The 26,251-nt window shown below is 47.5% G+C and overlaps 1 protein-coding gene across 4 annotated transcripts in view; it reads left to right on the top strand.

Annotated features, from left to right (window-relative positions):
* The first annotated feature begins 2,776 nt into the window (after positions 1-2,776).
* LOC140385732 (ALS2 C-terminal-like protein) overlaps positions 2,777-26,251 on the top strand; it is a 188,634-nt gene continuing 165,159 nt past the window's right edge. For all 4 annotated transcript variants that reach the window (XR_011933430.1, XR_011933431.1, XM_072468188.1 and 1 more), the window contains exon 1: positions 2,777-2,881. The gene's annotated coding sequence lies outside the window, so the exon portion shown is untranslated. The remainder of the gene's footprint in view (positions 2,882-26,251) is intronic.

Raw genomic sequence — 26,251 nt, 5'->3', positions numbered from 1 at the left:
CTTTCTGCAATATCTTTGCATTTCCACAGGCTGTTCATCCACAGAAGGCATCGCCAACTTTTGAGACTCACCTATATCATTTTTGAGGATAATTTGAACCCCGAAAATAGGCAATTTTCCCACTACCCATGCAACCACCTAGCCTGTTTGCAAACTAAGTTTTAAATTGACCTTGTACAATGGGATATGTTTTGTTTCTTCATGAACTCCACCTATTAATAATGTTTCCTGACATAACACCTCTGGACAACAAATAGCACTGTCCAATAACATTAAGGACTGATTAGTCCCCATATTCCTCAACGTTTTGACACCCTTTCCAATTCCACTCTGCACACATGCTCCTCACATATGAAATCTGTAAATGCTGTAACCTGCCTTTCAACATTCCTTTGGATCGACTGTGAGCACATGTTTGCACCTTCAGCTAATAACTGCTTTCTTCTCTACTTCCACAAAACCTACTGGCTTGACTTGCCCTGAAGCCTGTGTCACCACCAGAACATTGGCTTCATGTGCCCAATCTAATACTTTAAAAAATATTTTTTTATTTAAAAAAATTTCATTTACAGGAAACATAATATCAACACAGAAAGCGGATGTTACATAATGCAATATTATTAAAAAAACAACCAGCCAAGAGAGAACAACCCTTGCTCCAACAATAAGAACTAACCCCCTCCCCCACCCACCTTCACAGCCGAGTAGGAAAATGAATGGCTGACACCTCGGGTCGAAACCCTGGCTGTGTACTTCACCGTTTCCAGATGTAGAAATTCCATGAGGACACCGAACCAGACTGAGGCACTGGGTAGAGTAGGAGAACTCCATCCCAGCAGAACTCTCCTCCAGGCTATTAGCGAGGCAAAGGTGAGAATATCTGCCTTCATCCCCATCTGCAACCCCAGCGAGCTCGATACCCCGAAAATGGCCACTGAAGGACAAGGTTCCAGATCAATGTTACGAATCGCTGACATGGTACTATAGAAGGAGACCCAAAATCTTACCATCTTGGGGTACGACCAAAATATATGGGTGTGATTAGCCAGCCCCAGAGAACACCTCTCACACCTGTCCTCCACTCCTGAAAAGAAACCACTCATCCTCGATTTAGTTAGGTGAGCCCCATGTACCACCTTGAGCTGAATTAGGCTGAGTCGAGCTCAGGAGGACGGGGAGTTTACCCTGCGGAGGGCCTCACACCACATGGGCTCATCTAAAGTAGGTCCCAGTTCCCCCTCCAATTTTACTCGCGCCTCATCTAGTGGGGATACCTCCAGTGACAGGATATGGCCATAAAAACTGGAAGTGCTTCCCCCACCCGACCCTGCCAGTGATTGGTTCCTTTTCAACAAGAAGGGTTGCAGAGCGAAGGGACATGTAGGAAAAGAATTCTGGCCAAAATCACGTATTTGGAGGTAACAGAATAAGTCCGCCCTCAAAGTTGAAACTTCGTCGGTAGCTCCTCCAAACTAGCAAACCATCCCTCCACAAACTCTCTCGGCTCTTTCCCTTCCATGACCTGATCGTCATGCCCAGACTCAACAGTACAAATAGTGGTTGTCACACAAAGGGGCCAGCAATGACATGGAACACAATTTATAATGTTGTCTAAATTGCCTCCATATCCTTAGAGTCAACACCACCACCAGGTTAGAAAATACTTCACTGGAGAGAACGGGAGCAAAACTATTGCCAAAGACCTAAACTAGAGCCCCTACAAGAGCTCATTTTAATCTATCCCCCATATGGAGCTCCGCTCCCCAATCCACTCCAACACCTTCTCAATATTGGTTATAAAAGAGAAAGTTGGGTGATGCTAGACCCCCTCCCCCAAACTGCCGGTCCCTCCTGAAGGAATCCCTGCAGATTCTTAGGGTCTTCCTTGCCCAAATAAAAGAGGTCACTAACTTATTAATCATAACAAAAAAGGATTTGGGGAGAAAAATAGTGAGACACTGAAAAAGAAATACAAACCTTGGGAGGATAGTCATTTGTATAGTCTGGATCCTGCTCACCAAGGACAGAGGAAGGTTATCCCACTTCTGCAAGTTGGACCTCACCCTGCTCACCAGAATAGCGTCATTCAATCTATGGAGCGATGGCCAATTCTGATTCACCCGGATACCAAGATAATGAAAGTTACCTGTGGCAAGATGAAAAGATAATACCCCCAGATTTCCTCCCCATTCCGGGGGTTAACCCGAAAAAATTTACTCTTCTCCAGGTTCAGTTTGTACCCGAAAAGAGTCGCAGTTTCTGAGTAGCTTCATTATTTCATCCATAGGGGAGACTGGATCCGTAATGTACAGAAGCAGGTCATTGGCATACAATTGCCTTTTGACATCAGGCTCCTGTGTGTCTTATGTGGACAGTGTGTAGAGACTCCACATTAGGCAAAAGGAACTTCTATCCATGCAGATTTCTTTGTAACTTGAATAAGAAATTATTTGTGGTGTGCTTTTGTGAGGACCACACCTAAACTGACAAAGTAACACTGACAACGTACCTCTTTGTTTAGTATGTTCTGTGCGCTTTTGTTTTGGTCCATGTGCAGTGCATATTATGTGCACCCAACAATATAAAGGATGCAATGGTAATTATGTAATGGCCTAAATGGGGATCTTATTTGATTGGTAAAACATATTGCAGGGAGGGTTTCAGATTCTGGGAAGGTGCAGCAGTCATCACTATGGTTACTAGGAATTCATGCAAAGCAACATGGGAGAGGAGGAGCCTGATTGCTGAACTGTACTTCCTTACTGATGTAGTTTACGCTACACATGAATAATTCTGGTTTCACAACCTCGCTTTGCTGTCTGACAGGGTTGATGTGAAGCACTGGTTTAAACAGGCCAACTCAGAAGTCGCACAACTCCAGGTAACACAATTGGGCTTTCTTATAAAAATGCTTGTTATTGTACGACAAATAATTCTGCAAAGGACGTTTTTTGAAAAGTAGTTAACCGATTTATTCCAAAAGGAGCTAATCTCGTCTGGTTCTTCTGAGAGGGAAGAAACTAAATCCAATTGGAGCTGTTTTGGATTTAAAGATCTTTGCCCTGGCTCACTGAGTCTATCACTTGCTCTTATAGTCTGTTCTTGGCAAGCATTGCATGCTGCTGAATCAGCCCTCCTGTTTTTTTTTTAATTTGTTTTTTTCTCTCTCACTCTCTCTCTCTTAATAATTGAGCTGTGATGATTAAAACTTGTTGCAATGTAACTTTGTGAAGAATGCTGAGATTTGCAAACCAGTGTTATGACTACAATGGAAAGTTAAGGGTAGGAGAAGAATCACTATCCATCTATCATACAGATTTATTTCCTGCTTCCCACATTTCCCCTGTACATAAATTGGGCACTCGATCGATGGAACTTTCCCCACAATCCATGAAAATAAGGGTGTGTGTTCAGCAATTGTATTTGACCTTTTTTGTATGAAACATGCAAAGCTGCATTGTGGACATAATTCAGTGCTGCAGTGAGATGTTGGAATGCATCCAGCAGTAGCAAAAGAGTCTGGAACAGTCTCAAAAAATGGTAAAAATGCTCAGTGCACAGTTCTGTGCGCGGTGCTGGAAAAAAGTATGCACCCATTATATTTAGCTCCTGTTATATTAACCAGTTGAATCTGGCAGGGAAGTGTTTCCCTTGAATAAGGAACTTCTCCTACTCACTGTTACAGTCTGATTCCATGCAGATTCATGTTTCCAAACCATGTGTGGTCTTCAAAGTGAAAGAAATTAATTTGAGTGCAATCGCACAGGACAGGCTACCATAATAGATTAGGTTCAGTTCGACATTCTAGTCTCTGAATGAGCCAGTAGTTTATGGGTTCAAGACTCCAGAAACTTGTGTACGCCATTTAGATTGGCACCTGAAGTGCAATTCTGAGGTGGTCTTACTGTTGGAGGTATTGCCTTTTTGGTGAGACATTAATCAGAGGGCACATTCTGCCCCAGGTTGTCATAATAGATCTGGCACTATTTTGAAGAGCAGCAGGGGCATTGCCCCTGGTGTTCAGGCCCCCTAATTTATCCCTCTACCAATATCATTTCATATGATCGGCTCATTGTTGCATTGTTTTTGGGCCCTTGCTGTGCACAAATTAGCTGCTTGTGTTTCCTGCACTTCAAAAGCTCTCTGCTGACTGTAATCCTCCTTTCTTTCCAAAATTAACCAGAACACCCACACTGCAAAGTGCTGTGTATAGACTTGTTTGGCAAACAACTGTAAAATGTGTTACGCTTTTAAATGATATTGGCATCAATACAGGAAGAGAACTGGGGTTTTCTTTTACAATATTTTAAATTTACATGAAAATCCTTTACATAACTCAAAGTGCTGCTTGTTCAAATATTCCAAGCTATCAGATTACGAGGACTCAGTGCAACCTCTGTTTCATTTCAGTTACTCAAGACTCCATCCCTTTTTCTATAAATTAGAAAAGAAAAAGTGCGAGTGGGCGTGCTAAATTGAGGCACTTGGTTTTGATATTTTCACCGAATCCATAGTGCAGAAGGAGACCATCCGGCCCATTGAGTCCGCACTGGCACCCGGACAGATCACCCCACCCAAGCCCACGTCTCCACCCCACCCCCACAACCCAGTAACCCCACCCAACCTTTTTGGACACTAAGGGGCAATTTAGCATGGCCAACCCACCTAACCTGCACATCTTTTGGATGCCTAACTTTTCTGTCCATATTCTTGATGTTGATTGTTCACCTCTCCCGTTGAGGTGTGAATGGACTTGCCCAGCATTTCCAACAGTCACTGTTTTAATTTCTGATTCCCTTTCATTTGCACAACTTCTCTTTTGGCCTTGTGTACCCTCCTTCAGCCCTACAGCCCCACTGTTTTCCTTCAACTTTGTCTGTTGTACGTTTCCCGCTCCTTTATGGTTGGCCATACCTTTAGCTATCCAAATCCTGTCCTTTAAGATTCCCTCTTTTATGCAACACTTTAAAATCTACCATCGAGTAAGATTTTTGTCATCTATATAAGGCACCTTCTTTGACTCATTCTCCATTTTCATCTCGTGTGCTCCTGTTAAAGCACTTATGTTAGCGGTGCTATATAAACTCATTGTTTACTTCGTGCGAGGCTCCCCTCCAAGCCTCTTTTCTATTTTCCAATGTTTCTCCATTTCATTGCACAAGTGAGGTGATCTTTTACATAATTTACCAGTTTCCTCCGTTTCTAACAAGCAGACAGCAGGCATTAAACCATTATCTTCCTCTTTTGTGTTGCACTTTTTTCTGCTGTTAACTCTGTTTTGATTGCCAATGAATCATAGGGCATAGAAGGGGGCCGTTAAGTTCTCTTGTGTTTGTGCTCGTTCTTTCGAAGGAGCTATCCGATTCATCCCCTTCTGCCACCTCTTTCTCCATAACCCCTGCACGTTTTTCCTTTTCAATTATCTATCCGAGTACCTTTTGGAAATTACTTCTGCCTCACCTTTCACCACCATTCACAACACTCTGCACCATAAAAAAAGTTCTCAACTTCGCCTTCGTTCTTCTGCCAGTCACAGTGCATCTGTATCTCCGGACACTGACCTTACTGCCAGTAGAAACAGTTTCTCTATATCTATCTCTTTATCATTGGAGTTTAGAAGAGTGAGGGGGGATCTCATAGACACTTATAAAATTCTAACAGGATTAGACAGGGTAGATTCAGAAAGAATGTTCCCGATGGTGGGGGAGTCCAGTACTAGGGGATCACAGTTTGAGGATAAGGGGTAAATCTTTTAGGACTGAGGTGAGGAAAAATGTCTTCACTCAGAGTGGTGAATCTGTGAAATTCACCACCACAAAAAGTAGTTGAGGCGAAAACATTTTTGTAATTTCAAGAAGGCATTGGATAATAACTCTTGGGGCTAAAGGATCTAAGGATTTGAGAGGAAGGCGGGAGCAGGTTATTGAATTTGATGATCAGTCATGATCATAATGAATGGTGCGGAGCAGGCTCGAAGGGCTGAATGACCTCCTGTTTTCTATGAATGTCTCTATGTATGTTTACCATATTACAAACCCTCATAATTTTGAACACCCATTAAACCTTCCTTTGACCTTCTCTGCTCGAAAGAGAACAATCCGAGTTTTTTCCAGCCTCCCCTCCCTGAATGGTCTACTCGATACATACACAGTGGATACCTTCTATTTACAGTTTCAAGCAGTATTCTGTATTTAAATTTGAGGTCTTTCCCTTTTTTTGTTTGACTTTGTTACGTTTATCTGGTTATTTCAAATATCTAGAACACCTTTGAGAAGTTGGTTTTGAAGTGTTAATGACTGAACCTGACTTGAAATTAACCCACACCAGCCGGATTTGCCATTTCAACTGTGGTAAAGGCATATTGCAACAATCAACTGCTGTTTGGCCACCCTTTTCCCAGCAGTTTAACAAACGACATTACGTAAATGGGATTGAACCATATTATTGCGTAACCTAAAAGATTGCATTGCGATGCACTTCTCTACCCTGAACAAACATGCACATTTCTTTACACACTTACTTATAAAGATGGTGTCCTGGAGCCCTATCATTACAGAAATGAAATGGGCAAATGTCACTTCTGCAATAAGATTGCCCTCATTACAAGAGTATCTGTTTCAAAAACAAGTATTTTGCGATGTCCTGAGGATGTGAAAGATGCTGCATGAGGCAAATTATTTCTCCTCTCAAAGATTTGAAAGTAAAATGTGAAAATAGAGCCATCAACATCTCGAAGAGAAACATTGATTTTCCGATAAGCTTATTCATTCTGATTGAAGTGTCATCTTGGCATGACCTCTCTCAAATACTTCTTCCTTCAGATTCTCTTGGATGCAGTGGTGCTCTGTAGTGAGATCCCTACAAAAATTTCAAAAATACTCTTTTTAAAGGGAGCATAACTTGGTAGTGATGCTCTCCTAGCCAGTTCCCTGCATAAGTAACAAAACTATTATTTGAAAGAAAACAACAAATTGGCATTAAGAAAAATGACGTTTTTTTACATATTCTTACATATTCTTTGATGTATTGTTCTTTCTTCTTTCACTAGGAAATGCTGAGGGTTTTGGCCAAGGGTGGTATCATGACTGGTACAGGCTTGGAGGGCCGAAGGGCCTGTTCCTGCGCTGTATTCTTTGTTCCTTACATTTACTAATATAAATGTTTATTTTTGCTTTGGAGGGAGGGTTTACTGCAAATTAATTTTTATTCGTTCATGGGATTATCATCATAGAATTTACAGTGCAAAAGGAGGCCATTCGGCCCATCGAGTCTGCACCGGCTCTTGGAAAGAGCACCCTACCCAAGGTCAACACTTCCACCCTATCCCCATAACCCAGTAACCCACCCAACACTAAGGGCAATTTTGGACACGAAGGGCAATTTATCACGGCCGATCCACCTAACCTGCACATCTTTGGACTGTGGGAGGAAACTGGAGCAACCGGAGGAAACCCATGCAGACACTGGGAGGATGTGCAGACTCCGCACAGACAGTGACCCAAGCCGGAATCGAACCTGGGATCCTGGAGCTGTGAAGCAATTGTGCTACCCACAATGCTACCGTGCAGCCCTGTGGGTGCCACTGGCTGGGCCAGCATTTATTGCCCATCCCTGAGGGCATTTAAGAGTCAGCGACATTGCTGTAGATCTGCAGTCACATGGAGGCCAGATCTGGTAAGTGCGACAGATTTCCTTCCCTAAAGGACTTTTGTGAACCAGATGGGGTTTTACGCCAATCGGCAATGGTTACATGGTCACCGTTAGACTTTTAATTCCAGATTATTTTATTGAATTCAAATTTCACCATCTGCCATGGCGGGATTCGAATCCCAGTCCCCAGAGCATGGGGGGGATTCTCTCCTACCCGGTGGGGCGGGCCGTACCGGTGCCGAGGAGTTGCGTGAACCACGCTGGTGTCGGGCTGCCTGGAAGATGCAGAATCCTCAGCACCATCAGGAGCTAGGCCGCCGGCGGCGGGGCTGGCGCCGCGCCAGCCGGCAACGAAGGGCTTGGCGCCACGCCAGCCGGTGCCGAAGGGTGCTGGCGTCATCCCAGCGCATGCGCAGGGTGGTTCTTCTCCGTGCAGAACATGGCGGACCGTTACCCCGGCCGGCACGGAAGGAAAGAGTGCCCCACAGCACAGGCCCGTCCGCGGATCGGTCGGCCCCGATCGCGGGCCAGGCCACCGTGGGGGCAGCCCCCGGGGCCAGATCCCCCCCCCCCGCACACCCCCGAGGACTCCGCAGGCTGCCCGTAGAGCCAGGTCCCACAGGTATGGACCTGGTTTGACGGCGGGACCGGCCGAAAACGGGCGGCCGTTCAGCCCATCGCCGGCCGGAGAATCGCCGGGCGGGACCGGTGCCAGCGGCCATCGACCGGCGCAGTGCGGTTCCCAACCTCGCTAAAACCCCGGCACCGGAGAATTCGGCAGTTGGCGGCGGGCGGGATTCACCCCCCCCCCCCCCCCCAAGCGATTCTCTGACCCAGAGGGGGCTTGGAGAATCCCGCCCCATGACTCTGGGTCTCTGGATTCCCAATCCAGCAGGTACTAGTATCAGACTCTTGCAAACATCAGATAAAGGGTCTCTAACTGGTTACTCTGATTTATTTTGACTTGTAATCAGATTACCCTGGTTTAGCTTTGTTGATTAAATATATTTGAAACATTTGGTGTGAGTGAGGGAATATCTTATCTAGAATAATACATAACTGAAATGGGTCTGTAAGTGTAGTGAGCAATTGAATCGTTTTGATCAAGGTCAGCCAGCAAGGATTGATTTTTTAAAAAAAATAACGATCAATGGAACAGAAAATGTGAATTCATATGATGAATAAACAAGATGAGCTTTTTAAACCTTCATTTATTGGATGTGGGTGTCGCTGGTTAGACCAGCATTTGTTGCCCATCCCTAGTTGCCCTTTAGAAGGTGGTAGTGAGTTGCCTTCTTAAACTGCTGTCGTCCATGAAGTCTAGGTACACCCACTGCTTTTGGAGAGTGAGTTCCAGGATCCGGTCCCAGCGATAGTGAAGGAATGGCAATATATTTCCAAGTCAAGATGGTGAGTGACTTGAAGGGGAACCTCCAGTGGTGGGGTTCCTTAGGTATCTGCTGCTTTGTCCTTCTGGATGGTAGTGGTCATTGGTTTAGATGGTGCTGTGAAGGAACCTTGGCGAGTTACTGCAGTGGATCTTCTAGATGGTACGCATGGCTGTCACTGTTCATCAGTGGGTTTGAATGTTTGTGGAAGAAGGAGCAATCAAGCGGACTGCTGTGTCCTGGATGGCGTTGAGCTTCCTGAGTGTTGTTGGAGCTGCACTCAAGTGGCGAGTCTTCCATTACACTTCTGACTTGTGCCTTGTAGACGGTGGACAGGATTTGGGGGGTGGGGTGCTGTCAGGAGGTGAGCTGCTCACCTTAGGATTTCTAGCCTTTGACCTGTCCTGGTAGCTGCATGCGCAAATGCAACTTTAAAAAAAAAAAAGACATTTAGAGTACCCAATTCTTTTTTTCCAATTAAGGGGCAGTTTTGAGCCCCACACAGACACGGACAGTGACCCAGGGCTGGGATCGAACCTGTGTCCTCAGTGCCGTGAGGCAGCAGTGCTAACCACTGCGCAACTGTACTGTCCCAGATGCAAATGCGAGTTAGAAATACTATCACTTTTGCTCTGTTTCGGTCCCAACAGCATTGCCAATACTGTGGATATTTCTATTTATCTTAGTGAACCACAAGCCTTCCCTTCTATTGATCAAATGACTACACAACCAGTTAGTTAGTTCAAAAGATGGTTTATTTACACACACAAGTTATCTCAACATGCAAACACAATATCTACTACGAGTTAAACTACACCTATCAGCTACAATAACCGATACTCAACTTCAGAGCGACCGGCACTGTGCAAATGGATAAGGCCTTTTTCTGGATTTCACTTAGCTGGTTCGAAAAAAGTGGCTCTGTCTCTGCTGGGCTCATCCGTCAAGTAGCGATCGTTGGTCTTGAACTTGGCTGGCTGTTCCTGCTACAGTTGGGTTTGCACAGGCTGGATCCAAAAGAGACCGAGCACATGGCTGTGCTCTCTTTTATCCCTCTGTGATTTCGCGCACTTTGGGGCGGTCCTTAACCTTGGACCCAATAGTTCGACAGGGCTCTGATCAGTGTCTTCGATTTCGGCCAATAAAGGGGCGAATGCCTTGGTAGCTGGGCGGGTCCTTAGCGGTCATTGGCCTTGGCGGTTGTGCTTTCTGAGTAAGGGGAGTGGCGCCGATCAGTCTGTGGCTGGACCGGTTGCTTGATTGGAGTCCTATTGTCCTGGGAAAATGGGCCATTAAAATGTAAACGAGCGGGGGTTTTGATCAGGTCTGGTTACCTGTGTTTTAGATACACACAGGCTGTGTATTTGTCTATGTCCTGGGTTGGCCATAATTCCCATGGTCCTTTGCAGGTGGCCATCTTAGATGGCTACAACTTCAATGGTGAGGAAGGTTATAATGAGGGGAAAGCATACTTTCCCATATATGGATACCATATGGGTGGAACTGAGGAACAAAAAGGATCTAAAACTGTAAAGAGTGTTGTGCATCGACCTCGTGGTAGCAGTTCTGAGGTGCTAGATTGTATAATGGCAGAAATTGGGCAAGTGTGTAGCAAAGGCAGAGTAGTATTAATGGGGGATTTCAACGAAAACATAGATTGGGAGAGGCACCTGTCAGAAAGGTAGTGAATTTATGGAATGTGTCCGGGATAGTTTCCTGCACCAACATGTTCAAGTTGCAACAAGAGGGACAACAAGATTTAGTTATGAGTAATGAGCCCAATTTAATTAGTAGCCTAACTGTGCGTGGGCATTTATCAAATAATGATCACAACATGATTGAATTCAGTGTAATATTTGAAAGTGAAGAGCATGTTTCAGGTACTAGAATTTTAGACTTGGGTAAGTAAAGCTAATGTGATGAGACAGAGATTGTCCACATTAAACTGGGAAGATCTGTTAATGGGTCAAATGACTGAAAATCAGTGGAGAATATTTAAGGAAACTTTTAATGAGATATAGAGCAAGTATATCTCCTGACAGGAAAAGGCTCCACTTCACAAAAAAAACAGCCATGGGCAACGAAAGAGGTTAGCGACATCATAAAAACGAAAAGAAAGGGCTCACAAAATTGCAAGGCATAGCACAGATCCGGATGAAAGGGACAGGTACAAGGACCAGCAAAGGGTCACAAAGTTAATAAAAGAGATTATGAAAGGAAACTTGCAAGGAACATCAAAATCAATAAGAAGAAATGTCAAAGTTATATAAAGGGAAAGTGGGGTGGTCAAGAGTAATGTAGACCCGCTAAAAATGGTGATATTGTCATCGACAATGGGGAAATGGCAGACGTGTTGAACAATTACTTTGCCTCCGTATTTACAGTAGAAAAGGCGGATAACTTGCCGGAAGTCCCAAAAAACTAAAAGTCGATAGAGGTCAGGGACTTAATACAATTAACGCAAGTACAGTATCACTAACTAGGAAATTACTCGAACTAAAGAGTGATAAATTCCCAGGACCTGCCGGTGTCCTTTCGAGGGTGTTGAAGGAAGTAGGGGTAGCACATTGTAGATGCCCTAACTATAATCTTCCAGAGTTCCCCAGATTCAGGAGTAGTCTCTCTGGATTGGAAAGTTCCACATGTCACTGCACTTTTTAAGAAGGGGGAAACCAGGGAATTATAGATTGGTTAGTCGAACATCTGTGGTGGGCAAATTGCTGGAGTCTATAATAAGGTATGAGTTAACTGAACACCTTGAAAAATGTTGGTCGATCAGGGGTAGCCAGCATGGATTCGTGAAGGGAAGATTATGCCTGACTAATCTTAATGAATTATTTGAACAGGTGACTAAGTTAGTGAACAGGGGAATATCGATGGATGTCATTTATATGAATGTCCAGAAGGCATTAAGTAAAGTCCCACACAAGAGTCTGTTAACTAAGGTGGAAGCCCACAGGGTTGAGGGCAAATTATTAACATGGTTTGGAAACTGGTTGCGTGGCAGATGACAGAGTGGGGATAATGGGTAATTACTCAAAATGGCAGGAGGTGAGTAGTGGTGTATCACATGTTGGGGCCTCAATTATTCACACTATTCATTAAGGACTTGGATGATGGCATATCCAAATTTGCTGATGATACAAAATTATGTGGCATTGTAGTCAGCCTAGATATTGACAGACTGGGTGAATGGGCAAAATTGTGGCAGATGGAATTTAATGTAAGCAAATGTGAGGTTTTCCATTTTGGACCAAAAAAGGATAGAATAGAGTACTTACTAAATGGAACGAAGTTGGGTATAGTGGATGGCCAAAGAGACCTGAGGGTTCAGGTGCATAGATCCTTAAAATGCCACGAACAACTGCAGACAATAATCAAAAAGGCTAATGCAATGCTAGCCTTTATATATACAAGACTGGAATATAGAACATACAGTGCAGAAGGAAGCCATTCGGCCCATCGAGTCTGCACCAACCCACTTAAACCCTCACTTCCACCCTATCCCTGTAACCCAATAACCCCTCCTAACCTTTTTTTGGGCACTAAGCACAATTTAGCATGGCTAGTCCACCTAACCGGCACACCTTTGGACTGAGAGGAAACCTGAGCACCCGGAGGAAACCCATGCGGACACGGTGAGAACGTACAGACTCTGCACAGACAGTGACCCAGTGGGGAATCGAACCTGCGACCCTGGCGCTGTGAAATTAGTGCGAGCTACTGTGCTGCCCACAGGGCTAATTCTGCAGCCATACAAAACCCTGGTTAGGCCCCACTTGGAGTACTGTGAGCAGTTCTGTGCACGAAACCTTGGGAAGGATATTTTGGCTTAGGAGGGAGTGCATCGTAGGTTTACAAAAATGACACCTGGAGTACAATAGTTGAGTTACGAGGAGATATTACTCAAAATAGACCCGGCGGGGTGGGGGGTCGCGGCGGGAACCACTCCGGCGTCGGGCCGCCCCAAAGGTGTGGAAGTCTCCGCACCTTTAGGGGCCAAACCCTCACCTTGAGGGGCTAGGCCCGCGCTGGAGCGGTTTCCGCTCCACTGGCTGGCAGGAAAGGCCTTTGGCGCCACTCCAGCCGGGGCCGAAAGGTCTTCGCCGGGCGACGCGGGTCCGCGCATGCGCGGGAGCGCCAGCGGCTGCTGACGTCATCCCCGCGCATGCGCAGGGGAGGGGGTTTCTTCTGCCTCCGCCATAGTGAAGACCATGGCAAAGGCGGAAGAAAAAGAGTGCCCCCAAGGCACAGGCCCGCCTGTGGATCGGTGGGCCCCAATCGCGAGCCAGGCCACCGTGGGGGCACACCCTGGGGCCAGATCGGCCCGCCTCTCTCTCCCCCCCCCCCCACACAGGACCCCGGAGCCCGCCCACGCCGCCTTGTCCCGCTGATCAAAAGGTGGTTTAATCAACCCTGGCGGGACAGGCATTCCAGCAGCGGGACTTCGGCCCATCGCGGGCCGGAGAATTGGCGGGGGTGGGCCCGCCGACCGGCGCGATTTCCACCCCCGTTGAATCTCTGGTGGCGGAGACTTCGGGACACGGCGGGGGCAGGATTCACGCCAGCTCCCGGCGATTCTCCGACCTGGCTGGGTGTTGGAGAATCCTGCCCCTGTTTGTTTTTGCTAGTACAAAGAACAAAGAAAAGTACAGCACAGGAACAGGCCCTTCGGCCCTCCAAGCCCGTGCCGACCATACTGCCCGACTAAACTACAATCTTCTACACTTCCTGGGTCCGTATCCTTCTATTCCCATCCTATTCATATATTTGTCAAGATGCCCCTTAAATGTCCCTATCGTCCCTGCTTCCACTACCACCTCCGGTAGTGAGTTCCAGGCACCCACTACCCTCTGCGTAAAAAACTTGCCTCGTACATCTACTCTAAACCTTGCCCCTCTCACCTTAAACCTATGCCCCCTAGTAATTGACCCCTCTACCCTGGGGAAAAGCCTCTGACTATCCACTCTGTCTATGCCCCTCATAATTTTGTATACCTCTATCAGGTCGCCCCTCAACCTCCTTCGTTCCAGTGAGAACAAACCGAGTTTATTCAATCGCTCCTCATAGCTTATGCCCTCCATACCAGGCAACATTCTGGTAAATCTCTTCTGCACCCTCTCTAAAGCCTCCACATCCTTCTGGTAGTGTGGCGACCAGAATTGAACACTATACTCCAAGTGTGGCCTAACTAAGGTTCTATACAGCTGCAACATGACTTGCCAATTCTCATACTCAATGCCCCGGCCAATGAAGGCAAGCATGCCGTATGCCTTCTTGACTACCTTCTCCACCTGTGTTGCCCCTTTCAATGACCTGTGGACCTGTACTCCTAGATCTCTTTGACTTTCAATACTCTTGAGGGTTCTACCATTCACTGTATATTCCCTACCTGCATTAGCCCTTCCAAAATGCATTACCTCACATTTGTCCGGATCAAACTCCATCTGCCATCACTCCGCCCAAGTCTCCAGACAATCTAAATCCTGCTGTATCCTCAGACAGTCCTCATCGCTATCCGCAATTCCACCAACCTTTGTGTCGTCTGCAAACTTACTAATCAGACCAGTTACATTTTCCTCCAAATCATTTATATATACTACAAAGAGCAACGGTCCCAGCACTGATCCCTGTGGAACACCACTGGTCACAGCCCTCCAATTAGAAAAGCATCCCTCCATTGCTACCCTCTGCCTTCTATGGCCTAGCCAGTTCTGTATCCACCTTGCCAGTTCACCCCTGATCCCGTGTGACTTCACCTTTTGTACTAGTCTACCATGAGGGACCTTGTCAAAGGCCTTACTGAAGTCCATATAGACAACATCTACTGCCCTACCTGCATCAATCATCTTAGTGACCTCCTCGAAAAACTCTATCAAGTTAGTGAGACACGACCTCCCCTTCACGAAACCGTGCTGCCTCTCACTAATACGTCCATTTGCTTCCAAATGGGAGTAGATCCTGTCTCGAAGAATTCTCTCCAGTAATTTCCCTACCACTGAAGTAAGGCTCACCGGCCTGTAGTTCCCGGGATTATCCTTGCTACCCTTCTTAAACAGAGGAACAACATTGGCTATTCTCCAGTCCTCCGGGACACCCCCTGAAGACAGCGAGGATCCAAAGATTTCTGTCAAGGCCTCAGCAATTTCCTCTCCAGCCTCCTTCAGTATTCTGGGGTAGATCCCATCAGGCCCTGGGGACTTATCTACCTTAATATTTTTTAAGACACCCAACACCTCGTCTTTTTGGATCACAATGTGACCCAGGCTATCTACACCCCCTTCTCCAGACTCAACATCTACCAATTCCTTCTCTTTGGTGAATACTGATGCAAAGTATTCATTTAGTACCTCGCCCATTTCCTCTGGCTCCACACATAGATTCCCTTGCCTATCCTTCAGTGGGCCAACCCTTTCCCTGGCTACCCTCTTGCTTTTTATGTACGTGTAAAAAGCCTTGGGATTTTCCTTAACCCTATTTGCCAATGACTTTTCATGACCCCTTCTAGCCCTCCTGACTCCTTGCTTAAGTTCCTTCCTACTTTCCTTATATGCCACACAGGCTTCGTCTGTTCCCAGCCTTTTAGCCCTGACAAATGCCTCCTTTTTCTTTTTGACGAGGCCTACAATATCACTCGTCATCCAAGGTTCCCGAAAATTGCCGTATTTATCTTTCTTCCTCACAGGAACATGCCTGTCCTGTATTCCTTTCAACTGACACTTGAAAGCCTCCCACATGTCAGATGTTGATTTGCCCTCAAACATCCGCCCCCAATCTATGTTCTTCAGTTCCCGCCTAATATTGTTATAATTAGCCTTCCCCCAATTTAGCACATTCATCCTCGGACCACTCTTATCCTTGTCCACCAGTACTTTAAAACTTACTGAATTGTGGTCACTGTTACCGAAATGCTCCCCTACTGAAACATCTACCACCTGGCCGGGCTCATTCCCCAATACCAGGTCCAGTACTGCCCCTTCCCTAGTTGGACTGTTTACATATTGTTTTAAGAAGCCCTCCTGGATGCTCCTTACAAACTCCGCCCCGTCTAAGCCCCTGGCACTAAGTGAGTCCCAGTCAATATTGGGGAAGTTGAAGTCTCCCATCACCACAACCCTGTTGTTTTTACTCTTTTCCAAAATCTGTCTACCTATCTGCTCCTCTATCTCCCGCTGGCTGTTGGGAGGCCTGTAGTATACCCCCAACATTGTGACTGCACCCTTCTTATTCCTGATCTCTACCCATATAGCCTCACTGCCCTCTGAGGTGTCCTCTCGCAGTATAGCTGTGATATTCTCCCGAACAAGTAGCGCAACTCCGCCTCCCCTTTTACATCCCCCTCTATCCCGCCTGAAACATCTAAATCCTGGAACGTTTAGCTGCCAATCCTGCCCTTCCCTCAACCAGGTCTCTGTAATGGCAACAACATCATAGTTCCAAGTAGTAATCCCAGCTCTAAGTTCATCTGCCTTACCCGTAATGCTCCTTGCATTAAAACATATGCACTTCAGGCCACCAGACCCGCTGTGTTCAGCAATTTTTCCCCGTCTGCTCTGCCTCAGAGCCACACTGTCCCTATTCCCTAGTTCTCCCTCAATGCTCTCACCTTCTGACCTATTGCTCCCGTGCCCACCCCCCTGCCATACTAGTTTAAACCCTCCCGTGTGACACTAGCAAACCTCGCGGCCAGGATATTTATGCCTCTCCGGTTTAGATGCAACCCGTCCATCTTATACAGGTCACACCTGCCCCGGAAGAGCTCCCAGTGGTCCAGAAAACGGAAACCCTCCCTCCTACACCAGCTGTTTAGCCACGTGTTTGTCTGCTCTATCTTCCTATTTCTAGCCTCACTGGCACGTGGCACGGAGTAATCCCGAGATTACAACCCTCGAGGTCCTGTCTTTTAACTTTCTGCCTAGCTCCCTGAACTCCTGCTGCAGGACCTCATGCCCCTTCCTGCCTATGTCGTTAGTACCAATATGTACAACGACCTCTGCCTGTTTGCCCTCCCCCTTCAGGATTCCCTCTACCCGTTCGGAGACATCCTGGACCCTGGCACCAGGGAGGCAACATACCATCCTGGAGTCTCTTTCACGTCCACAGAAGCGCCTATCTGTGCCCCTGACTATAGAGTCCCCTATTACTATTACTCTTCTGCGCTTTGACCCTCCCTTCTGAACATCAGAGCCAGCCGTGGTGCCACTGCTCTGGCTGCTGCTGTTTTCCCCTGATAGGCTATCCCCCCCGACAGTATCCAAAGGGGTATATCTGTTCGAGAGGGGGACAACCACAGGGGATTCCTGCACTGACTGCCTGCCCTTTCTGGTGGTCACCCATTTCTCTGCCTGCACCTTGGGTGTGACCACATTTACATAACTGCGACCTATGACGCTTTCCGCCACCTGCATGCTCCTAAGTGCATCCAATTGCTGCTCCAACCGAACCATGCGGTCTGTGAGGAGCTGCAGTTGGGTGCACTTTCTGCAGATGAAGCCATCCGGGACGCTGGAAGCCTCCCGGACCTGCCACATCTCACAGTCAGAGCACAGCACCCCTCTAACTGACATTGCGTCAATTAATTAAAATTAAAATTTGTCTTTTTTTTTTAATACTTTTTTTTTTTTTAATTGCAAAGTTACTGTCAACTATCTGTTTCCTAGCACTAGATTTCTAATAGAAATGCGATAGCTAACTATAATACTCTCCGATCTCTGGCTTAGATATCCTCTAAATTATAATTAAGTTATTATGTTTAATTAGTTCCCAAATACTCAAAAAAAAAAAAAAAAAATTTTTAAATTTAGGTTAGTATCCCAACCAGCCACTCAGGTCACAGCTTTTCTGTGATGTCACTTCAGTTTCCCCCCGACACACACAATTTGAAAAAAGGTATAAAAGTAAAAATCACTTACCTACCTTCTTACCTTCTGAGTGTCTGAGATGTTCTCAGGTTCTCTCGCTGACAGAGACTGCTCCTCCACCTCCGATCCTTGACCTGCACAATGCTAATAATATAATAATATAATATGGCACTTACCTTACACCAATGGGTCTTATTATTAGGTTAGAGGAGGAGGGCGGGTGGGAGACACTACACGTGTAGTGTCTCGGGTTTCCTCTCCACCTGAATTTATTGGTTGGGGGTGGGGGGACTTGCCAGAGGTCGAACTTCCGGTTCCCGCCTTATATAAAAACAAATAAAACAGAAAAGAAGAACAGACACGGGACCAGGCAAGGCTTTTTAAACTAACTACTCACCTCCCAGAAGGCCCCTGCGCACCGCTGCCGCCGAAATCCAAAGGGCTGCTCCTGTAAAGGTAAGGTTTTTAAATACACTACTCACCTCCCAGAAGGCCCCAGAAGCATTTAGAAGGTTATGGGTGATCTAATCAAAATATTCAAGATATTAACAGGGAAAGAAAGGGTAGGCAAAGATAAACTAGTTCCACTGGATGGAGATTCTAAAACTAAGGGGCATAGTCTAAAAATTAAGGCCAGACCGTTCAGGAGGGATGTTCGGAAGCACTTCTTCATGCAAAGGGTTGCAGAGGTTTGGAAATCTCTCCCACAAACAGCAGTTGAAGCTAGAACAGGTGTTAATTTGAGGAGGCCAGGGAGCCACCCTGAACTGATCCAGGCCCTCCCCCTGGAACGTGGGCACCTTGCCACTGCCCAGTTGGCACCTTGTCAACACCACCCTGGCACTGCCAAGGTGCCCTGGTAGCACTGCCAAGCTGGCAGGAGCACTCAAGGTTGCAGTGCAAGGGTGCCCAGGTGCCTGGGTGGCACTGCCAAGGTTCAGGTTCCAAGGGGGGGGTGGCCATACCGTTGAAAGGAGGGTGGAGGTGGGGTTTTGAAGGGTGGGAGTGGGCAGGGAAACAAGTACGGGTCTCTGGGAGGTTTTTTTGGGGGGTGACGGGTGGGGGTCCTGGAAGGGGGGGCCTGAACAAGGAAGAACAAAAATGTACAGCACAGGAACATGCCCTCCAAGCCGGTGCCGACCATGCTGCCCGACTAAACTACAATCTTCTACACTTCCTCGGTCCGTATCCCTCTATTCCCATCCAGTTAGAAATGTAAAAGATTTGATCAAATACAAGAGGGCGAAAATAAACAAAAGGGAACGTCTGTGATAGGGTGCAAGCAGGAGAGATTAATAAATGAAATGTTCATGGCTTGTGACCTCTATCTCCTGGAAGGACAAGGGGCAGCAGGTGCATAGGAACACCACTGCCTACAATTTCCCCTCCAGGTCACACCCCATACTGCTTTCAAACTCTACTTCAATGCTGCAAAGTCAAAATTCTGGAACTCCCTCCCTCGCAACACTGCGGCTGTATCTGGGGGACAGCAGCAGCTTGGGAAGGGATCTCATCACCACCTTAGAGGGTGATTAGAGGTGGGCAATGAATGCTGGCCTTGCCACCACATCCCAAGAATTAGTATTTTTTTAAATGCACTCCAGGAGTATGTGCTGCACCCATTTTTGCACTCTGTACATATCGATGATTGTTTTCAAACCTTGGGATTTGCTGACAAACGAAATGTTCCTGGCAAGCAGCCAGGAATATTGAAATGGTTCAAGATGAAATGGTAGTTGGGCGGTGGTAAACTGTGATTATACTTTCAGTGAATAGTTGATCAAGGGTATGGTTGAATAAAAGGCAGTTAACTGTAGAGAGGACATTGAAATTCATGGAGAGCAAATAGGATCGATTCACTGAGATGATGCAAGGGGTGGGAAACCAGCCTCTCAAGTCTCTTCTCGTAATTAGAGATTTTGAAATTATTTCTAATGGATCAGAGAAGGCTGAGGAGTTAAGAATTTTTAATTATATTTATTGAGGCTAAGAAAAGATGATTTAGATTAAGGGTCGTTGGTTTAAAATTTTCATGGCGAGGTTAAGAGAACTTTGTTTACATAGGGAGCTATTAGAGAGTATTCTTTGCCAAACGAGGTGGTTGCAGTGAAAGCAATTGCATTTGTTTTGGAAACATTCAATGAATATTTGAAGCGGAGATAACTACAAAGCTATTATGAAAGTGCAGGCAAATGAGTTTTGCATTGTCCATTTTCATTTGTCTCATGACACTAGTCTAGTGATACACCTTGGGATGTTTTTACATTAAAAGGTGATTATACAAAGCAAGTTGCTGTTATTCATTTATGGGTGTGAGTGTCGCTGACTCAGCCAGTATTTTGTTACCTATTCGTAATCTCCATTCACAAGGTGGTGATAAGCTGCCTTCTTGAATCTTAGCAGTCAGTGGTGTAGGTCCACCCTCAGTGCTGTTAGGGAGGGAGTTCCAGGGGGGTTTGGAAGGTAATGGGCGCGATCCAATTGCCACACTGCACCTGAAAGTCAGCTCGCCATGGTGCAGGGTGGCCGATAAAAGCTGGGAGACTCGCTCTTGGGATCTACCCAGCTGGCAACACCTCACGAGCTCCAACGCGATCTCGTGAGATGTTGTGATGTAAATCCTGCCCATTTTTGGCGGGATCACTTGGCAAACCTGCATATTAAAGCGAGACAGCTAGTCTCTCTCTAATGTGCAGATTTCCAAGGCCTCTGAGACCTTGGGTGAGTGCCCTTTGGTACGGCTCTTCACAAACGGGGACCAGATGGCACTCATGGGTCGTGCCCTGCCACCGCAGGTGCTACCTGGGCCCCCTGGCAGTGCCAACCTGGAAGGGGCACTGCCAGGGTGTCAGGTTGGCACTGCCAAGGTGCCAAGCTGGCATTTACTGCCCCCGCCTGATTGGGCTGGGGATGCCGTGCGGGGGAGGGGGGGGGAAGTGGGCCATTAAAAATGGCGCCCGATCTCTCCCTACACTGGGAGATCGGCAAGCGGAGCTCCTCGATGTGCAACACGGATGCGCATTCCCCGCTGAGGCCCTTATATTAGGCGAGTCGCGCTGTATAGCCATGTGTTTCTCGGCATGCGCGCGCTGGGAAACATGTGGTTTAATGCGCTTTCTATGGGTCTTTGTTCCCAATTAGTTGAATTGCGCCAATATCTCAGGAGGCTTTGTGAGTTTCTGCAGTGCATCTCAAAGATGGTACACACTGCTGCCACTGTGCATTGGTGGTGGAGGGAGGTAATGTTTGTCGAAGGTGTGCTAATCAAATGGGCTGCTTTGTCCTGGATGGTGTCGAGCTTCTAGCGTTCTTGGAGCTGCTCGCATCCAGGCAAGTGGAAAGTATTCCATCACGTTCCTGATTTGTGGACAGGCTTTGGGGAATCAGGAGATAAGTTACTCACTGCAGGATTCCTAACCTCCGACCTGCTCTTGTAGCCGCAGTATTTATATGGTTAATCCAGTTCAGTTTCTAGTCAATGGCAATCTCTAGGATGTTGATAGGGGATTCAGTGATGGCAATGCTATTGAATATCAAGGGGTGATGGTTTTGTTGGGCATGGTCATTGCTTGGTGCTTGTGAGGCGTGACTGTGATTTTATCAGCCCACGATTGGATATTGTCCGGGTCTTGCTGCATTTGAACATGAACTGCTCCAGTAGCTGAGAAGTTGAAAATGATGTTGAATGTTGTGCAAACATCCCCATATCTCACCTTGTAATGGAAGGAGGGTCATGATGAAGATGAAGATGGTTGGGCTGAGGACACTTCTTTCAGTAACTCCTGCAGTGATGTCGTGGAACTGAGGTGATTGATCTCCAACCATCTCCTTTGTGTTAGGTATGACTCCAACCAGTGGAAAAATTCCCCCCGATTCCCATTGACTTCAGTTTTGCTCCTTGGTGCCATAATCGACCAAGGGCAGGCACTATTGCCTCACCTCCTGGATTTCAGTTCTTTTGTCCATATTTGGATCAAGGCTGTAAAGAGGTCAGGAGCTGAATGGCCCTGACGGAGCCCAACCTGAGCATCAGTGAGCTGAGCAGTTTAAGCAAATTGCTGTGTGTTTTTTTTATTGCACCTTGCTAAATGAAAATTCGCTACTCCCTCCTACATTACAGCAGTGATTGTAATTAAAGTAATTGTGTCTAAATCATCTGAGGCATTCTCGGTCATGTTCAGCAAATTGCCAAGCCTTGCAGAAACCATAGGATGATGCTGCTCGTGACGTTCAACTGCCTTAATCCTAATTGGGATAAAAACCAGAGAGAAAGAAATAGGGGGTGTAAAGTTTCTCAATTGGCTGCAGACAGCTGTATAACATGGGTCATATGCCCTACATATGAGGGCACCTATTTACATCAATTTCTTGCGTGGATAATGCAAATTAGATGTGGAAGGATATTGAGATATCTCAATTGCCTGTGATGGAGAGGTGAATGGCATGAGTACTGGGCATCCTCAGATGAAGAGAAGCAGCGCCTGGTGCAGGCTGAACAAGCCGAGGTTCCTTTTAAGTTTCAACCGATGAGGCGGCAAGGTACACAGTAGTTAGCACTGTGCTTCACAGCGCCAGGGCCCCAGGTTCGATTCCCGTCCTGGGTCACTGTCTGTGCGGAGTCTGCACATTCTCCCCGTGACTGTGTGGGCTTCCGCCGGGTGCTCCAGTTTCCTCCCACAAGTCCCGAAAGATGTGCTTGTTAGGTGAATTGGACATTCTGAATTCTCCCTCAGCGTACCTGAGCAGGCGCTGGAGTGTGGCGACTAGGGGATTTTCACAGTAACTTCATTGCAGTGTTAATGTAAACCTACTTGTTACACAAATAAAGATTATTATTATTATTAATGGGAACAGGAGGCAGTCCATGTAACTCTGCCAGAGTGGTCAGCGTAGGCTGTTGTCTATGAGATGCCTTTAAGACGAGTCCCATGCCTTCAGGAGGAGGTCATGTCTGCCTCTTTCAGGGCACAACTATACCTGGGTGCTGTGCAGGAGTGGGAAGGCATGTGACAGTACCTTTTGTGCATCTGCCTCTCATCACTCTAATGGGCTACTGAGCCACATTGTGAAGGCCATATCATTGTTCCTGCATCGAATTATTAAGCTTGTGTCTGAGTCTCCATGGCAACTGTTTAAGAGAAACTCATTCAGTCATTCGACAGATATGGTGAGACTCATGGCATGCATGAATTCATCCCTCTGGTGTCAGGCCACGAGCCGCATTGGTTGGACTTGCAAGTGGACTGGGGGAGGGGCCCAGCATCCACTGTGGGGGCTGGACGTAGTGTTGCTGGCAGATGAGGTATGTGAGCGAGTGAGTATCGCCATTCAGGGGTATGTGGAACTCAATGATACAGGGAAGGTCTCGGCCACCATGCTGTGGGAGGCAGTGGTTAGGGGGAAGTTCATATCGATCTAGACAGATAGGGAGGAGGAGGAGCAAGCAGAGATGGCAAGGCTGGTAAGTGAGATTCTGCGGGTGGACAGGAGGTATTCGGTGGCCCCTGAGGCAGGATTGTTGATGGAGAGGCAGAAGCTCCAGATTCGGGCTGGTGTCCAAGAGAAGGCAGGAGGGCAATTGCGGATGGCCAGAGGGGCAGTGTATGAGTACGGGGAGAAGGTTAGCAGGATGCTGGCCCACCAACTCAGGAAGCAGGAGGCGGCGAGGGAGATTGGAATGGTGAACGACGGTAGGGGTGGAATGGTATTGGACCTGGTGGGGGGGTAAACGGCGGATTTGAGGAGTTTTAAAGGAGGTTTTATAAATCTCGGTATGTGCCGATTCCTGGACAGGTTGGAGTTCCCCAAGGTGGAGGAGGACCTGGAAGAGGGTTTGGGAGCACCCATTGGACTGATGGAGGTGATGGAGGGCATGGGGGCAATGCAGGCAGGGAAGACACCTGGCCCCGATGGTTTTCCGGTAGAATTTTATAAAACGTTTTTGGGTGACTTGGGGCCCCTGCTGGTAAGGGCATTAAATGAGGGGAGGGAGTAGGATGAGCCCCCCCCCCCCTTGCATGTTATCGCAAGTCACAATTGTCATAATATCCACTCGTGTATATAATGAGATGCAGACAGGCAGTGATTGACACACAGGATAACCAATGAACACACACGACACATAACAACCAATCACCAGACAGGACACCACCACTATAAAGCACACAGGGCATTAAGACTCTCTCTCTCTACAGGACACAGCTACTGAGATAGTAAGAGTGCACAAGCCAGTGAGCACTATCACCATGAGGGAGAGAGTTAGTCTGGTCAAGCCAGTAGGAGGTTATCAGTTAGATTGATAGTCTGCTGCGAGTTGTCACTCTATGTTCAGCAATTAGGAAGTTCAATGAAACAGTGTTGGACCATCTCCTGTGTTGGAAGCCTGTTTCTAGTTTCACTGCATCCAGTTACAGTCAACGTTGAACCAACTTACTTAACACATCATGGTACCAGAGTGCTATTAATTCTAACGAACCTACCTCGAGTGCATCTGCGACGACCAGCAAGCAGCCATCCAGCGGCATGGAGAAGATCCAGCCTCCTTGGCAACTCCGGATCTCCGGCAACCTTGGCGCCAACTGGAAAGTCTTCAAACAAAAGTTCCTCCTGTACATCGAGGCCTCCGACCTCGAGGCAGCATCGGATGCCAGAAAGATGGAGCTGTTCCTGTCGACTGCAGGGGATCACGCCATCCACATCTATAACTCGCTTACGTTTGCCGATGGCGAAGACAAGACAAAGTTCAAGACAGTTCTGCTGAAATTCGACAGCCACTGCGACATTGAGGTGAATGAGAGCTTTGAATGGTACATCTTCCAACAGAGGCTTCAGGGTAAGGATGAACCTTTTCAGTCCTTCTTAACCCATCTCCGCATCCTAGCGCAGTCATGTAATTATGACTCGACAACTGATTCCATGATCCGGGATCAGATCGTTTTCAAGCTCCAGTCTGACCCCCTGCGGGAGCAGCTCATCAAAATCAAACCGTTGACCCTCTCCGTCGCCATCGAAACGTGCGTTGTCCATGAGCATGCCAGAAATCGCTACTCTCGCATCAGGGCGGCGGAAACTGCAAAACTGGCCTCCCACAAGGCAGAAAGGGTGCAGGCCATAGCGAAAATGCAAGGCCTGAGCATCGAGGAGAGTGGCTGTTTCGCGCGCTTTTCTCGGGTCCCCACGCATGCGCGCCACGACCGGGTGGACGATGAGGCCGAAGACCCTGAGGCGCATGCGCGAACGTCGGCCGACCGCACAGCGCATGCGCGATGGCGCACAGAACGTGCTGACGTCAGCGTCATGACGTGTCGGAATTGTGGCTCCGCCCATTTAAAGCGGCAATGTCCACCGAAAGGCAGGCGATGTTTACAGTGTGGAAAGCCTGGCCACTACGCTGCCTTCTGCAGGTCCGCTCCACCGAACAACAGCCAGCGATCCCAGCTGCAGCGCAGACGTGTCCGCTGCGTACAACAAGGATTGTTGATCCAGACAGCCCAACGGACCCCGATGCTGACTGCCTCGAGTCTCCATGTCGGGTGGGCATCGTCACCACACGTGAGTTGGTCTCTACCGTGCCTGCCAACCGCCTTTCGATCCTCAGTGTGGATCCTGACGACGAGTGGTATGCTGTCATCACGGTCAACCAGTCTCACATCCGATTTAAATTGGACACTGGCGCGTCTGCAAACCTCATATCACAGTCGGACCTCGACATCATCCGACACCAACCTAGCATTCTTCCACCAGCCTGCCAGCTCCTTGACTACAATGGTAATGCCATAGCTGCCAGTGGGTCGTGTCAGCTAGGTGTCTCTCACAAGGCAATCAAGGCGACTTTGAGATTCGAGATCGTCCAGCCTGACAAGGCATCCCTGCTCGGTGCTCGGCATGCAAACTCCTAAATCTGGTACAGCGAGTTCATGCCATGTCCTCGACACTGGCGACGGCCTCGCCCAATGCGAATCTCCAGGCTGAGATAGACGACATTCTCGCACAATACCACAGTGTGTTTGATGGGATGGGCATGCTCCCATATCGCTATAAGATATTGCTCAAGCCGAATGTCACCCCAGTCATCCATGCACCACGCCGGGTGCCGGCTCCTCTCCAGGATCGTCTGAAAACGCAGCTACGAGAGCTCCAAGACCAGGGCATCATCTCAAAGGTCGTGGAGCCCACAGACTGGGTCAGCTCCATGGTCTGCGTCAAGAAACCCTCTGGCGAACTCCGCATTTGCATTGATCCCAAAGACCTGAATCGCCACATCATGCGAGAGCACTACCCGATCCCAAGCGTGAAGAATTGACCTGTGAGATGGCTCACGCCAAATTCTTTACCAAGCTGGACGCCTCCCGT

Source organism: Scyliorhinus torazame, chromosome 11 (assembly GCF_047496885.1).
Source record: "Scyliorhinus torazame isolate Kashiwa2021f chromosome 11, sScyTor2.1, whole genome shotgun sequence".
Taxonomy (NCBI): domain Eukaryota; kingdom Metazoa; phylum Chordata; class Chondrichthyes; order Carcharhiniformes; family Scyliorhinidae; genus Scyliorhinus; species Scyliorhinus torazame.
Note: the sequence above shows the minus strand (reverse complement) of the source record. Positions and strands in the feature narration are given on the sequence as shown.